Source organism: Cynocephalus volans, chromosome 8 (assembly GCF_027409185.1).
Source record: "Cynocephalus volans isolate mCynVol1 chromosome 8, mCynVol1.pri, whole genome shotgun sequence".
Lineage (NCBI taxonomy): Eukaryota > Metazoa > Chordata > Mammalia > Dermoptera > Cynocephalidae > Cynocephalus > Cynocephalus volans.
This window is the reverse complement of record NC_084467.1, coordinates 153257384-153274441: the sequence shown is the minus strand read 5'-3', so window position 1 is coordinate 153274441 and position 17058 is coordinate 153257384. Positions and strand designations below refer to the sequence as shown.

General features: G+C 35.3%; 1 pseudogene; it reads right to left on the bottom strand.

The window, feature by feature from the left end:
* LOC134384432 (nucleus accumbens-associated protein 2-like) overlaps positions 1–15838 on the bottom strand; it is a 93609-nt pseudogene extending 77771 nt beyond the window's left edge.
* Positions 15839–17058: the final 1220 nt, after the last annotated feature.

Below are 17058 nucleotides of genomic sequence, written 5' to 3'. Positions count from 1 at the left end.
TCCCTATACAAAGGTAAAGAGGTAGAATGGTCACTAAACAACATAGTGTAGTATTAGAAACAATGACCCCAAAAGAGTTTTATAAACAGCCCCTAGTTTTTATTTTTCCAAGACTAAATTATCTCTCTTAGTGTAAAATTTTTAAATTGCATAAGAAATATCATGTTCTTAATTCCAGAAAGCCATTACTAACATGAGGTAAGAAGATAATCTGAAAAGTCTCATCAATTCCTTCATGGCCATTGAACTACATTCCAGGCATTATATTGTTGCTAGAAATAAAAGAATATAAAAAATAAATTATCCTAATTTCAAATTTAAAATGATTTACTCAAATTAACAAAATTTCTGCTTTGAAAGACATGAGTGACTTGGCTTTAAGTGAATAAGACTGAGGGTTTAGAGAACACCTGCCATTAAGCATGAGAACACAAGGAAGGAAATATAGAGAGGTCACTTTAATGACCATATTCTTTACTCTTGAATCCAGTTCCAGCAAACCATAATTAATCTCCCAGCTTCTAATTCTGCACTCCATTTTAAGCACGAAGTTATTTAATACAGGGTATTACCTGACTATAAAGCTATTGATAGAACAGGAAAACCAGCTCTAGGCCAATCCCTCATTTCTTTCTCTGGTTTAAAACTACTACAAAATGTCAATTGAGTCCCCCTTTCTGCCAGGACCCCTCACCCTCAACACACACATAGTATGATTGTCAATATATGAACTATGAACATTTGGGACTTACTAATGGAAGTCAAGTCTCCAAGCAGAGGATGGAAAAATGGCTCTGAGAGTACAGATTAAAAGATCTTTTATAGCAGAAAAAGCTTTTTAAAACAATAATTCCTTCACTACCATTGAACATGCATGTAGTTACTTCACAATATCATATGATAAACACTAGAAAGACAAAGAACAAATGTACAGTCCGTGAACTTAAAAAATTTATTGTCTCCTGAAGAATATAGGTAATCCGGTAATTATACTGAAGTATAATAAATGCTATAAAGGATGCAATCGTGGGGTATTAAAACGGTACAGAAAAGCCTTCTTTATTCCTTTGAACATCCGTGCTTGCACATTCCTTGCCTTTCAGTAATCCAACTGATACTGAATTACCTGAACTTGACTATCACTCATACAGGCATAACTGTCATTTCCATGATAACTGTCATCTACCAGGCACTCAATTTCACCTAGCTCTGTTCTCCTTCTTTGACCCAAACAGACCTAATTGTGTTAATACCATGACAGACTCTGTCTGCTTGACGAGTCTTTTTTCATTGTCTTGGAATATGGCAGCAGCCAGACCATGAACTTGAGGTCTACCTGGGGAAGTTCAGAATAACTGGGTGTTACCAGAGGACAATCTCAACTGGCAGGCTACAGAAGAGGACTGGATCGCCTAAAGAGAATATTGTCAGGAAAAGATACCTAAAAGGAAGGGAAAGTTTGTCAAGATACAACTTTGTTTACTTTGAAATTTGCCCCAATAATGTGTTATAATGGATGTTGTTTGTTAATATGTTAACATTTTAAAAATGCAAGACTGCTTATACAAAATCGTCAGCTACCTGCAGTATATTTTAAGAGGCAAGGAAATTTCTCACTAACAAGCACTTGTCGCTAAAATTTCACACTAAAAATTACTATTAAATTGGAAATATCTGAGATAAAAACACATTTTCAGATAATTACCCTTTTTCAACTAGTCACTAAATCACCTCAAATGATCTTAGGGAATGGAAGAAAGAGCCCACACCTGGAGGTGGTCCTGAACGGGCATCTGAGATGGAGAGGGGCGAAAAGGACAGGAGAGTTGCAGCTCAAGTGTGTGCAAAAATGGTGAGGAGGGTATTTTTTGCCACAGAAGTAACCTGAGAGTCAATTTCTATATACCACATTATTATCCCTTCATAAAGAGGGTTGGGCTAAAAGCCAGATCATGAAGCACTTAGCAAAATAATTGTGCATACAATGAGCACTTATTAAAAAGTCTCACTAATTAATTATCATATACTCTTTTCTCCATTGCTCCTTTCTTCCTTTGCCCCTTCCATTGGTGGAGAAATATCCCAAGGAAATGAACTTTGGCCACCAATATAATTTCGAAGATGAATATCAGAGTCCAAAATTCTTTCGCTTTTACTTAATTATAAATTATATAAATTATAAATGCTTATTGTTCTCCCATCATTATTCCTGTTAAGACAGAGGTTAAATTTCAAGTTCAGAATACTTGCAAGATACTTTAACATATGAAAAATACTTGTATAGAATCCGTTTATTGCTTCAAATTTAATGTTAGCCTCTGCGGTAATGTCAGTGATTAGCCACGTGAGGTGCTACTAAGTGCAGTAAGCTGGTTACAAATATTTCCTAAAGGACAGAAGCAGACATACTAAAATAAATTATTGAAGCCAAGAATTACAAAGAGCGTGCTGCTTCTTGTCGATCACCAGCAGGTAAACAGCATAGCCACCTCAAATCATCCAAAAAAACAAAAAAGGCCCTTGATATTGGCTTCACTATTGTTCTAAACCCTAAAAGGATAAAATTATCGGTGTTTCTCTGTAGGAAGCTGAACTCAAAATCAAGATATAAAATCATTTAGGAGATATTCTTGATGAGGATAAACCTTCAAGAACAGAATTTTCTGACAAAAAAAAAGCATGAATTTCAATTTGCAAAAAGCCACTCAGGTGTGAAATGTGTCTTTCTTTCTCCCAGAAGCCTCTATTTCACTGGTGCAGAGGTCACTCAGTGTCATATATCCTGCACCATCTCATGTAAAAACAGTAAAATGTGTACGTGTTCTCTACTATAAAATTATCCAGCCATGACTACATTACTGGCGAAGCCTCAGTGACTTTATGTTCGCTTTGAATATTTTCTTAAATTATCAGCTCAGGTGTTTTTATTTGGTGGATTCTTATTAGTCATATACTTAACCATAAATCAATGGGAAATGCTACTTTTGGAGAAAAATGGCATGAATATTGCACATATTTACTCAGCAGCAGTTGACAGGTCTGGTAATTTCATCAGAATTTACTATATATTCTTCTACAAGAGACAAAATAAATTTGTTTTCTCCGTTCAGTGTAATTTCGTTTTATAAGAATGCAGTTTTAAGAAATATCACAGAACAGTTTATGGCAAAAAGTACAAAGGAAAGTAAACTTTTTCTCACTCGGATCTATTCACTCTCACCTAACACGGTAAAGAGCAGACAAGAGCTTATAATCAAGAAGAAAGTAAAAGAGGGAAATATTCAGATTCACAAGTTGTCCAAATTGTTGATGAATAAAAAATATAGCCAACCTATGATTTCTTTCCAGTATATGATAAAATATAATGTGGAAGAGTAAGAAAAATCTTGCAAATCCGAAAGCTTAGGTTTGGATAACAGCTCCAAGAAGGCCTTGGGAAAGTCACATAACTCCAATGGAATTCAGCTTCAGCATTTGTAAAATATTAAGGCACCTATGATCAAACATATTTGTTCTATGTTGTAAAGATTTATAAAGTTTAAATGATTATCTAGCACCACAGCCTGACACATAGGAGACTCTCAATAAAGTATGTAAATAAGAACATTACACCTCTAAACTTTTGATTTTATTTCACTTCTTTCCTTTCTGTGTAAGTAATCCACTCCTGTACCTATGCACTTAAAGTTAATAGTTGTATATAGGAAGCAAATGAGACCTTACATGTCTTGTGTCACCTCTAATCACTTTTTCCCGAGGTCTCTAGTGAAATACCATTACTCATTTCTGTCAATCAGCTGAAAAGTATAGTGTTTGTGATCTACGTACACACTTCTGTAAACCTTGGCAACTGTCTAAACTCACAGAATGGCATTTGACGTTAGAACATTTAAGCAAAACAACAGTAATTTAATGAACATTCTTATAGTTATCTCTATTAATGGATATTATCCAAGCTACGGAGCCATATTAGATAATATATCTGAGGAAGGAGAAGAGGAGACGTGAAAGGAAATCAAACCAAACTGGGAATCGTGCACATGACTATCCTAGGAGATTATGTGCAAGATGAGAACACTTAACAGAGAGCAGAAAATGAATACTTCCTCTTTAATTAATATAATTATCTTGATATGGAAAAAACACTGAATTTATAGCTAGAAGATTAGTTTGAATTCAATATCTTCTACTATTCGCATATTAATTTGGTCAATTCTCTTAATATTTTGAAACTTAATTTTCATCATATATGAAATGGAAACAACCAACTGTTCTGTGAACTTCAGAGTTGTTATATAATTTGAGATAATGTACATGAAGGGTATATGTAAATGACTTATAAATAGTAGGCAGTACATAATTATAAGTCATTATATTGTTGGTATCAGTGATGTTGAAGATCCTTCCCAAGGGAAAGATAGAGAAGTCTGCCATCACTTACTCGTGGACTCCCACAAATGGAAGCACCACATAAGGGAGGAAAAAAGAACACAGTCTAAAAGACCCTTCCACCCACACTACTATGTGCAGGTCCCCTAATTTCATTTTCTCATTTGTAAGTTAGGTATTATCATCATTATTTAATAAGGTTGCAAATTGTAATTGACATAACACACCTCAATGGTCTAGCAGAGTCACTGTTCGGTTCTAAAACCAGCATCAACCTCAAGCAAAATGATAAAGTAGTTCTTCAGTGACCCAGACCTCTGTCCACTCCAGGTGAACAACCTGTCACGTCACTCCTGGATCTTGACCTTTTGGTAACCACTCTGCCTCCCTGCATTTAGGAGTCTGACTAGTCATCAGTCAACATTTATGGAACACCTTTTATGTGCCAAGCACAAAGAGGACTAAATTATCTCCTGCCCTTGATGTGTTCCCAATAAAAGCACGGAGGTACCCAAGTGTTCTAGACAGAGGACAGTCAAGTAACAACTGGAAGATCTCTAGCAAATGACAGAGTACGACGCCACTCATACAAAGTCAAACCTTTTCTGATCTACTTCTCTAGTCTCTTCAGACCAATCAAATAACTCTCCATCCTATGTTTCATTGCATTTTTTGATTACTTTTATTTATATATTGTCACATTTTAACCAAAGAAACATATATTCCTGCTATTGGAAAAATTTGTTTGGATGCTGCTAAGCAAAAGAATAACAGGTAGAGAAATTTAAAATCATATTTAAATGTTTGTCAGTGATAATCAATGCAGCTCCTCTTCTCAGTCAGCAAACAAAAGAAAAAAGGCTAGCAAGGAAAAAAAAAAGCATTAACATTGATAATGTGCTTTAGGAACAGATTTTGATTGTTTAAATTTTGTAGTAGTACAATAAGCTTGCTAAAGTGAGGAAGATACTGTAGTAGATTGAATTACGTCCCTCTAAAACTCAATGAAGCTTAAATTGTGTCCCCCCAAGTTCTATGTGTTAGAAACTTAGCCCCCACTGTGACTGTTAAGAGGGTGGGAAATCCTATTATGGTAATTGAAAGGTGGAGCCTTGAAGAGGTGATTGGATTGTAGGACCGTGCAGTAGTGAATGGATTAAAAATGGTGGTCAGGGGCGTGGTTCTGAGGGCTTTAAAAGAAGAGGAGAGTCTGCCTCTGTCTCCCTCCCTCTCTCTCTCTCTCTCTCTTTCTCTCTCTCTCTGCTCTGCTCTCTCTGCTTCCACCATCTTGCAATGTGAGACCCCTGGGTCACTGTCGCCACCACCAAATGGATTTTCGACTTCCCAGACTCAGAAACTGTAAGCAATAAATTTTTTCTTTATAAATCACTCCGTTCCATGTATTTTGTTATAAGCAACAAAAATGGACTAATAGAGATATATTCATTTCACTAATTTTTTCTACATGGAGCACAAGTAAGAAGAATTTTAGGTATAAGTATATATAGAGATAGATAGACAGACACACGCATATGTTTTAGTCATTGTCAACATTTCAACAGCTTTGGCCTTGAATTTTGCTACCTATTTAGACAGCAAATTTCAGAAAACTTTTGCAGTAAGTGAGAGAAACATAGTAAAAGAGACATTTGAGTGTGGATTTCCCCAGGACTTATTACACAGGAAAGGCTGCACACTAATGGATAAAATGTGAGAAATTAGGGGTGGATCTCAAATGACAGAATGATTTAAGAGAATACTAAGCTGCTTTAAAGCTTCATAAACTGAATAATGGCAAAACATAGGAGCTGTGAATTTCAAGAGCACTAATCTAGGGTCCTGTGAAGAAAATCCTAGCATAAAGAGACACATAAAGAGCTAATTTCTCATCTTTGACTTAAAAAAAAAGATTACCATAGAGAATTCAAACTCCAATACAGACTTATTAAAGGACTATTATGTTAATTCCATTGTACTAGTGTATATTAGATTTTTATTTAGTTGATATAAAAAATGGCCTCAAAAGAATATTGAACTAAGCCTATTAAGAAAAGACTGAAATGCAATTCATTATAATATAGACTTAAAATAATTTATCTTCATATATGTAGAGAAAAAGAGAAAGGAAAAGAGAGAGCCATACATATGAACCTATGTAGCTTAAAATATACGAGGGTAATTCAGAAAGTTTGTGGAAGAATAGAATTGAAAGATAATGCAAATCTTTCCATGATTTTTTTTGAAGTATCTTTGTACATATAAATACAAAAATTAAAAACAAGATTTATTATCAAATACTATTACTTTCCAAATATTTAGCATAATTCCAATTGAATTTTGATATAAAAATAATACAATTCAGAAATACTTTAACTTGATTTGTTCATTCCCTTCCCAATTTTATTACTAATGGCTTTTGGAAAGTAAAAATATACATTATTCTCTCATTTCACTTCTTTATTACAAACAAATTAAGGTATAAAATTTGGTTTCAAATATAGCTTCACATAACTGAGACTATAAATATAGCAAGGAAAGATAGACTACTGCTATGCCATGGAACCGTGTTAAGATACACAGCTTAATACAGATGCAAAACCACTCTTTTGGTATCTGTACCCAGAGGGATTTTGTTTGTTTGTTTGCTTGTTTTGTCTTGCCTGTTTGTTCATTTCATTTCTATTTTCTTTATTAAGTTTATTCCAAGATCAAAATGCTGCTAGTAGACATGACTTTTCACAGTTACAATTGTCCACAAAAGTCAGAAATGATTCTGTTTTTACTTCTCTAAACGGAATTCATCTCAGTAGCAAAATTTCAAGTGTTTTAAAATAAAGAGCACATTTAGGATTATTATTAAAAACAGACTATCATCAGATTATACTGATTTGATCACATATTGTACACAGGTATTGATACTCAACTCTGTACCCCACAAATACGTATAATGAATTATGTTTCGATTAAAAAAAAATCAAGTTTCATTGAATTATTTTAAAAACACATTGCTTAATTTAAGGATTCTCCCCTCTTCGATTTGGGAGGTGAGGCTTATAGACCATCATTCATGCATGGAGGTGGGGGTGACTGAGAGGCTCCTGTAGTCTGTAGCTGTTTCCTGCTAAAATCCCTGGCTAAGAACACTTGCAGGCCATTCTCTAGGTACCTGGTGCTAGCTCTGATGAATGGCAATGAATTCTGAAATCACACCTTTAAACTCACAGATTCCGTGAAACAGCCAGCATTCTGATGTTTTAACTGTGCTTACACGTCAATGCACACATCTGATTTATCCGTCCTCTAACTTCTGCCAGCTCCCTTATTACTTGTGCATACAGAAACGTTCATGTCTAATCCATGCCATTCCCAGGCTCAGGGGAAACTTCTAGGAGAATTATGCTTCCAACTTGTTGTTCTCTCCCTCATGTTAGAATTGTTTTGCCTGGGGGTGCACAAGGGTTCTGTCTTCAAACTCTAGCCAGGAAACAAAATCCCAGGGTCTTATAGTCCCTCACACTCTTCCACCTTGAGACGCATTTACACCTTACCCTGTGTTGATGGTAGAGGGTGCCGCTTTCTCCTATTTTCATATAGTCCCCAATCTTTTTGATCTCACATTTGGTGGTATTTTATTACTTTCATAAATGTATTGAGATATAATTGAAGTACACAAAACTGTACAAATTCAAAGTGAACAGTATGGTCAAATTTGACACAGATTTGCAGCCCAACAATCAAATGGCAGTGCTTTTCTAAAGAATCCAACGATTGTCTATCCTCTTTATTTCACCGGTCAATATAAGAGTTATTTTGAGAAAACAGAATCCGTCACTACATGTCTCACTCAAGTCTTTCAAAACTTTCAGTGCATCATGCCATCTAGATTGTGTCTAAACATTTTTAGAAAATCATTAATGTTCTAAACTTTTCAATTGCTTGGGTCTTATCTTTTGGGCAAATAATACTCGGACATCGCCTTAAACAAATTGGACAACTGAATTCGTATGTTCTTGGTGTAATCACAGCACATCTGTGTTCTTTCCCATATGAAAGGAAGATGTTTAAGGGGGAAAATCTATTCAATGATTTTATGGTCAAAAGATACTGACAGCCAAATGGCTCAACAGGTTTCCTTTGCATAGAACTATTTCAGAACCGATTCCAATGAGGTTAAGCACATATTCAGGATTAGGATCGTAATTTTTTGTTTTTGTTCTCCTACTGAATCCATCATGCTTTTAGAAAATTAATTCTGTCTCCCCAGAATAGTGTTTGTGATTATGATTTTGAAGTATGAGTCCATTTGGTTAAAGAGGACAGTGTTCCACAAAGAATATTTCAGAAATCGATCGTGATTTTTTGTTTTTGTTTTTAATGCCTAAGACCACGACTATTATTTTCTAAATATATTAATACATTTTCCTTTAATAAATATTATTATACAACATCAAAAACCTTTTTACAATGGAAATAAATGTGTGTTAAGTCTAGTCAGAATTAGCCAAAGAGTAAGGTTAATTTTCAGTAAAATCTTGGATTCTTCTTCATTTTACTGAGACTGCTGTTTTGGAGACAGTAAGTCAACAGATGCAGTTAATGGCCAGTTATTTCTGGTCACTAAATCCTCTAAAGTATAAGGAAAATAGGAGGTCTCCTGTCATAGGAGGTCTCCTGTCATCTCAGGGGAAATTTTTTTTAAACTATGAAATGTCAATTTGTTTGTTAAATATACAGTTTTCAAGTCTTTATACCTTCTAATAAAATTGTTTTTTCTATTATTATTTTCCAAAAACAATCATAATTATTTAAACTATTGTTTAGTGTTCTTCAGGTATTTCTTAGCAAATTTAATTCTCCAGACTACTGCTGCTCAAACTCTATTCTCTGTTTATAATTTTGGAGTTGAATGTTAATCATCATCAATATTGAATATATGCATATAGATGATGAATAGATAGATCAGACACAACTCAGAAATTTATTCTTGGTGAACCTTTAAAATAATGGTGCTGCTGCTGATGATGATAGCTCCCAATTATTAAATGCTTGCAATATCCCAAGAATTAATTATTTGTCTTATTTCATTGCAACCAAAGCCTAATGAATTAATCTTATTCCACCTGTCTTATACACAAGATAAATAAGGCCCATAGAGTTGAAGTGCCTTGTTTTCTTTGTATGTAGCTGAACCAGAATTTAAATCCGGACTTACCAGATTTCAGATATCCATAGTCCTGTTATTGGTCATGCTATGCATCCTCCTTTAGACTCCATATTATCTACTTTATCAGTGTTTACTGGGAAGATAAAAATCAAAATTTATTAATACATTGTTAATTTTTTAACTCAAAAGCACAAAAAATTCTCCCAATTTGCATTTTTATTTAAAAGAATTTTTTGGATGGCAAAATTTAAGTCTTATTCTCTCCAATTTCCAGTGTTTACTTAAATATCTGTTGAACATTTTCTCTTCCCCTGAAAACCATCTCACATATCCAAATCCAGTCTAATTTGAACCCTGGTAAACATGCCTTAAAGCACAGCATGCTTTGCAACTGGAGTACACAAGTCACCAAGTCTCATTGATGGTATAACCTTTTTCTCCTGTAAGCAGTGACATGAATGATAAATAAAATACTATTGGGAACATTCAGTGAAAGACAGTTGGCACATTTTATTCTTTGAAATTGAAGGTCTGTAACATGAGGGATTAAATAATTGTGAAGGGAACCATAAAATTCCTGGCTCTCTTCTACAGTGAGAATATTGTTTTTCAGATAAGCCTAGTAATGAAAACTTTCATATTAGAAAGCACTTCTATTTTCTTTCCTCATACACAAAACATTAGTCCCTCTAAATGTATGCATAAGTGAATTTTCCTTCTATTCGTTTAATATTGCTAAGATCAAATAAAAGAAAATTCTCGTAACAGAAACTTTGCAAAAAAAAGATGACTGATTGTTGCCAAAAGCCAGCCTCTTTCACCGCAGAGTGATAAAAAGGAAAGTCTTTATTCTCTCAAAATTTGTAGGAGCACAATCTGCATGTTTTTCACATGGGCCATGAGAAAGTAAGGGTCAGAAAAAAAGAGCATAAGGTAGCTGAGCATTATCTTACGTCATACTTAAGAGGGCTGTTTTGAAGGACAAACACATAAACACCCCAGAAGAAAGAAGCTGGAGAAGTTCTGTTAGATGTTCCCAGGCCAAGGAACTTGTCTTAAGTGACCAGACAGAGGAACATGTCCAAAGCAATTATCTCAAAGGAACTGCAGATATAAGATCTCTGCAAAGGTTTTTTTTGTTTGTTTGTTTTTGTGTGTGTGTGTTTGTGTGTGTATGTGTGTTGTTGTTGTTGTTGTTGTTTTTGGAGGAGGCAGAGGGGGGAGGTAAAATAAGCTAGCTACCAACAGCCAGAGAAAACTAACCAATGGCAGATTGGTTCAAGTTAACAGAGACTATTCCTTGCCTCTTGCATCACCTCCCTTCCCTTATTTGAAATCCTGGAGGAGTCTCAGGTAGCCCCATGCAAGGAGACAGCAGTAGAAATGCTAGATGGGAATATGGACAGGAATGGATAGGAAGTCTATCACACTTAACCTTTCCACTACGGTCTTCCAGCCTGAGCTTGGGAGAGGGAAAAAGCTTTTAACTTATACTGGACTGTGTGATAATTCATGCACTGGGAATTTATTTATAGAACTACAAGTAATCAGAGAATTGTTGATTGTGAGTGATTCCCCCATTCATAAACCACCTCTACCCACCCACCCATACAAAGCACTGAGTGTATCCAAGAGCAGAAAAAGAATTAGCCACTGAGTGGCTTAAAATAATCCAACAGAAAATGAAAGAAAGTATTTTCTATCTACAAAGCACACGTCCTGCTTATTTATACTATTAATTCCTTAAATAATAAATTACTATTAAATCCCTTTAGGACAATCTTAAAGCACTTTATTTTTTTATTATTATTTTTTATTTATTTTTAACTTCTCAATATACATTGTAGTTGATTTTCATGACCCTTTCCCCGTTCCTCTTCCCCCCCCATACCCCCACATCATATCTGTTCACTTGTCTTAACAAGTTCAAGGAATTGTCGTGATGTTCTGTCAGAAAGCACCTTATATTCTACTTTTCCATGAATCCACTGTGATGGAGCATTTGGGGAAATTTCCACCTAGAGTGACAGCCTATTCTTAACTGGAACTATACCATTTTGTCTTCTTTTGCCATTTCCTATTTTCTGTACTTCAGGTGCTACAAGCTGCTACATAGACAAGTAGCTGGCAAAACAGGTCATGCCAATTAACTGGCTGAGTTACTGATTTTATTCTTCTAATTAGTGATCTGCAGAGCTTCTATGTTACATCGAGGGAACTACAAGGAAATAGATGAAAAGCTCTCCCCTGGGATCAAAAAAGAGATTAAAAAGAATCTGTGTCTTATAGGTCTTATATTAGGTTTATTGTTTCACATGACATTAGCACCAAATCTTTCTCTGTGCACTGTAAACTTGTACACTATCTAAGAATACATGAGCCATACTAAGATATGGTTTTTCATTGAAAATTACCATCCACGTTGGGAAGAACTGACTGAGATCCTGTAAGTCAATTTAGTAACATTTTCGAAGGAAAAAAGTTATAGGTAAGTTGGAAATATGACCTTAGTGAATGGCCAATCAAGAAACTTCCCCCCCCCCCTTTACCTCAAAGTCAATCATTAGTGCTCGGTTAAGGAGATTTTTTCCAAAAATATTTTCAAGTGCTTATTCGGATTAAAAAGTGAAAATGAGAATTTTTTGTCAAGAATTTTTTTATCAAGACTAACTTTTCTCATTATTTTAGGATACAGTACAATTACATTCTTCGAGAATTATCTATTCTAGAAGGGATAGTAGGAGAGTAAAAATGTTAGACCGGAACTCCAGGCACCTGAGGCATTACCCTAGTTCTGTCACTAATTAATTCTGCAACTTTGAAAATCAGGTAATGTCACTATAATTCATGTTGTACTGAAATTATTTTTATAAAATTACTCAGATTCTCTAGAAATAAAGAAATTAAACAGTTTTTCACTCTCAAATACGAAACGTATAATCGTTCTTTTCTACCTTATAAAGCTCTTAAAGAGGTCAAACAAGAAAATGTGTGAACAAATTTATGAACGTATAAAGTGTAATAAAATGCTATAAAGGTTAAATTCTTAGCAACATACTGAATACATTTTGTAAATGTACTTTACATGAATTATGTTCTCATAATAACTCAGTGAGTGCTTTTACAAATCCAATTTCACAGAGGGACACAGAATTATACCAAGGCCACATAAACAGTAAACAGTTGTTAAGTCATCAGTAGCAGAAAGTCCCCCAAAATCTTGGTGGAAAAAATAGCATATTTAAAACTTGAGATTAGAACAATAATTGTTAATTTAAAACACATAAAAATGTATTACTCTTGAAGTTTAAGAGTTTGTGTCCATCATGGAGTCAGATACGTTGCTTTGGCGATGCCGCTCAAATGATGCAAGTGAAAATAATTGTTTGATTCATTAGGTGGATTGGCCAGTAAATTTACTATTTCCAAATCGCTTATCTAAAACATAAAATTTTAATGTATCTGCAGAAAGAGAACAAGTGATTAATAGACGATAGACTTGATGTTGAGAAATGTAGAAGAGGAATAAATGCACTACCTTCACAATTTTGAATTTAGTGTGAGTATAGATTGTGACTTGACGGACGCTGAAACAAACCACATGAAGTTAGGAACTGAAAACAAATCCAGGAAGACACATTTTGTTGCTGTTGTTTTTGTCCGTAAGTATCATCTTGATGTAGATAGCGTTAGGTCGGCGAGACAGACAGAATAAAAGACTCCGAGCCAAATATGATCAAGCAAGGGAGTTTACTCCAGCCAACCTGGAGGGAAAGCTGAAAGAATAGTGTTCCACCCCCATACAGACTAGCAGAGGCCTTATCGGGTTTGTCTGGGAGGGTTTGGGCAACGGTTCTGAGCACTCATCATTCCATAACAGCTTCACGGTTTTCCTGTTTTGTACAAGATGTTCTTATCAGAACACACCAGCCTTGAGGGAAAGGTAGGGGTAGGGGGACAGGGTGAGTGAGCAGCTGATTGTGAGGCCTAATAGATGGGTTTCCCTGGAGACTATTTTTGTTTCTTTGTTTATTTTTGTTTTTTAACGCCATTATCAAGGTGATCTTCCAGAATGGAAACACAAATATGGCAAAAAACCTTCTTTCATTACATAAAAGTTTTTTATAGAATTACATGATTTACCTAATGGGTTATTGCTATATTCCCCCAAACTTATTTTGGAAATTTTTCCAAAGTCTTCTAATTATTCCCCTATATTCTCATAAACTAGTAAATCAATCCCCCAAATAATCTTTTATATAAGATTCTGTAAATTGCTTGAATAAGTTCCTTCATTTTTCTTCCCAATAACTTGCACCAACCACAAGTAGACTCAGCTTCAAAAGATTTTCACATTTCCAGAAAAAGGAAGAAGATTGTATTTTCCATCTTGATGAAGCGTTCACAGGCCCACAAGAATTGAAGAGCTGAGAACAAAGCCTGCTGTTTTGAAAATTGTGTACGAACCCCCAACAAGGTATGCCATCTGACCTATCTGCTTAAGCCTAGCTTTGTGCAATCCCTGAGTTCGCTTTGTAACCCTTTCTTCCACATTACTCTACGACACAGATATTATTATGCATTCTTATGCCAAACATCTAGGAAGGTTTGGAGGAATTCAGTAAACCCTCATTGAATGGAACACAGGCTATCGTAACCTTTCAGTAGAAATCCCAAGGAGGCTCAGTAAGTACCAATGAATCATGTCCATGAAGATAATGGAATTATCTATGTGCAGGTCAATATCTCAGATTCAAATTAGCGGTATATGGTGATCCTATCGATCCTGACTCACTTAGATGACAAACAAGATGAACAGAGAGCACAGAAATTGGATTGACTTTTTGAAAGCTAACTTAACATTTCCTCACAAACGTGTCAAACATGCTGCCCCAAAGTTCTAAGAGTCTTATTATTTTTTGTGGATTTCACTTCAACAGTGTTACTAGTTTTAGGCCCATAATAACACTGTAATAGCAGGAGATGGAATATTATCACCCACGATACATTTCCATAAGCCTCTACAAATACCATTAGTTGCCAGAGGCTTATTACCCAGGTTTTACTGTGTTTTATATCACTTTGAAAGGAAAAGTAATATGTTTTATAAGTATATTAAAATTTCATTTTCAAAAAGAGTTCTCAGAGTAAACAAACCGAAATTAACAGACCTCCTCAAATTAGCATGAGTGTGAATGTGCCTGTCCTATGACATACATGTGTGGCAAGTGGTAGGAATCTAAAATACGTGGAAAAAAAGATAACATGAATCTTTCCATGAATTTTTGAAGTATCCTCGTCTTATAAAAGCCCCAAAAGTGACTACGCTCTTAGTCCACAGTGCTGAGCCACGGAATCACTGTATGTATCATGAAGAGTTAGAAGACTTACTTGAATGTGCAGTTAGCACAAGCTCTCTTTGCGTCCTGGGGGCCTGCAGGAGCGGCACGTCTGTGCGTGCATGCAGCTGCACGCTGGATTCAGAGCAGATGAGCGTGTCCTTTACTTCCCACTGTGGGGACGAGAAGCAATATGTCTGAGAACTAGGTGAGTGATTTGGCACAATGGGACTTTCCTCAGCTGGCTGATTGCACCGATTCAGCTCTGGACCCTTATCCTGATTCCCAGTCCTCACACATCAAGCAACAATGTGTTGATTAGAATAAAGTCAACATGAAGTTGGGAAAAATACGACAAAGCACACCAAAGGATTCCTCTCCCCCCACCCCCACACTTCCTTGAGAGAAATGAGAGACAATCGGTGACAACTTTCCCGAGAGAAACAAAAGAGAAATAAATTCCAGTTGGAATCACAAGAAATGACCCTCACAGCATCACCTAGGAACAGGTGTGTTGTATTAAGACACTGTGTTCTAGGGTGGTTTCTTAGGCAAGATTATTATGAAATGAGGTGGGTCGTGAAGGAAACAAAATGAAGGTGGATGTAAAGGAAAAAAAGAAGGCAAGGACGATTCCTGGGTTTGGTTAAGCAAAACAGGCCCAACTCTTCTGGAGACTGGCTATATCTGTAGTGGGGATTTTTTTTAATCATGATAGAGGAATGAAATTCCTTCTTTCTTAATTGCTTCCTTCCTTCCTTTTTTCTGTATCATCAGGTTTTGTTACGAAAAATAAACATAATTACTTCTGGAAACCGTGCAGTGTCATCGATCATCTTAGTGATGATTAATGAGCTATGTGATCTGTGTAAATGCCTCTGACGTGAAACAGACACGACTCAAGCCCACCTGCCAGGCACAAGTCACACGGTGGCATCAGGGGCATTGTGCGCATCTAGACACACTGAGAAACGTTTTCGTCTAAAGCCTGGAGATAATAGTACTTCATATATGCACTTTCATATATCAAATGTATGAGGGGACTTCAAAAAGCTTGTGGAAAAATGGAATTAAAAGATAATATGACTCTTTCCATGAACTTTTTGAAGAACTCGTATATACACAATATCTTACTTATTCTTCACAATGATCTTGTAAAAGTTATTATTATTTGGGAGTTTTTATTAGTGGACGAATTGAAACTAAGTCAGAAGAGTACATCACAAAACTGAGCTGCAAACACAGATTTTTGTATTCATTCCGTAACAACAGTTGACAGTTTGCTAAAGAAAAATTTTCTCTCAGATCCAGAAAAGAATTCTATTTTTAAATAAATAACATAAACACAGATATTCACATCCCTTTTCTCTCTTCTACATCGATTGTTATTCACACTGCCCCTATTATCTTTGACTTCTTCTTCCTTGGACAAACAATATTTAACAATCATTAATTCAAAAAAGTCCCTCTTTTCAGAATATTCACATTCCTTATATTACTTCAGTCATAAATGATATAATTTGGTCATTTTTATTACTGTTATTTTGTTCATTTGCAGAGGTATTTTGACACTTTATATATAAAATAATCTCAATGTGTTTACTTGTATAAAACCAAATGACAACCAATAGGAGGAAATGTTTTGCATGTGGGTGTGTGTGTGTGTATAAGTGTTTGTGACAATAAAGTTTTAGAGATGTTCCAATTTGTGCACAGCTTAGTAGAAATAGCAATGTTTGTCTACAATAATCTTTCCTAACACTATTTCCCATCAACCATCTCAGACTTCCTCTAAAGCATCATTTTGTTATTGTGCTATTATTTCTCCACACAAAAAGCAATAGTTGTATTAAGACTCATGCCTCCTATATTAAAGATGATCCGACATCTATAATTCTATTACAAAAATGCACTGGTATTTTTAGTGCCAGTGGCTTTTAGATAATTACGTTTCTAGCACAAACTTATCAGCATAACAACCCATTCCACAAAATAGAAAAGAGGCAATATTTACATTCATGGTGCTTTGAAACTAACATTTTCCTTCAGGGATACACAGCCACGTAGTCTCCAGTCTTTTCTCTTGACAGGTTATAAATATTCGCAGAAGTAACTGTTTTGATGTTGCCTTTAAAACTGGGAGGATGAAAAGGAAAGAATGCTGGA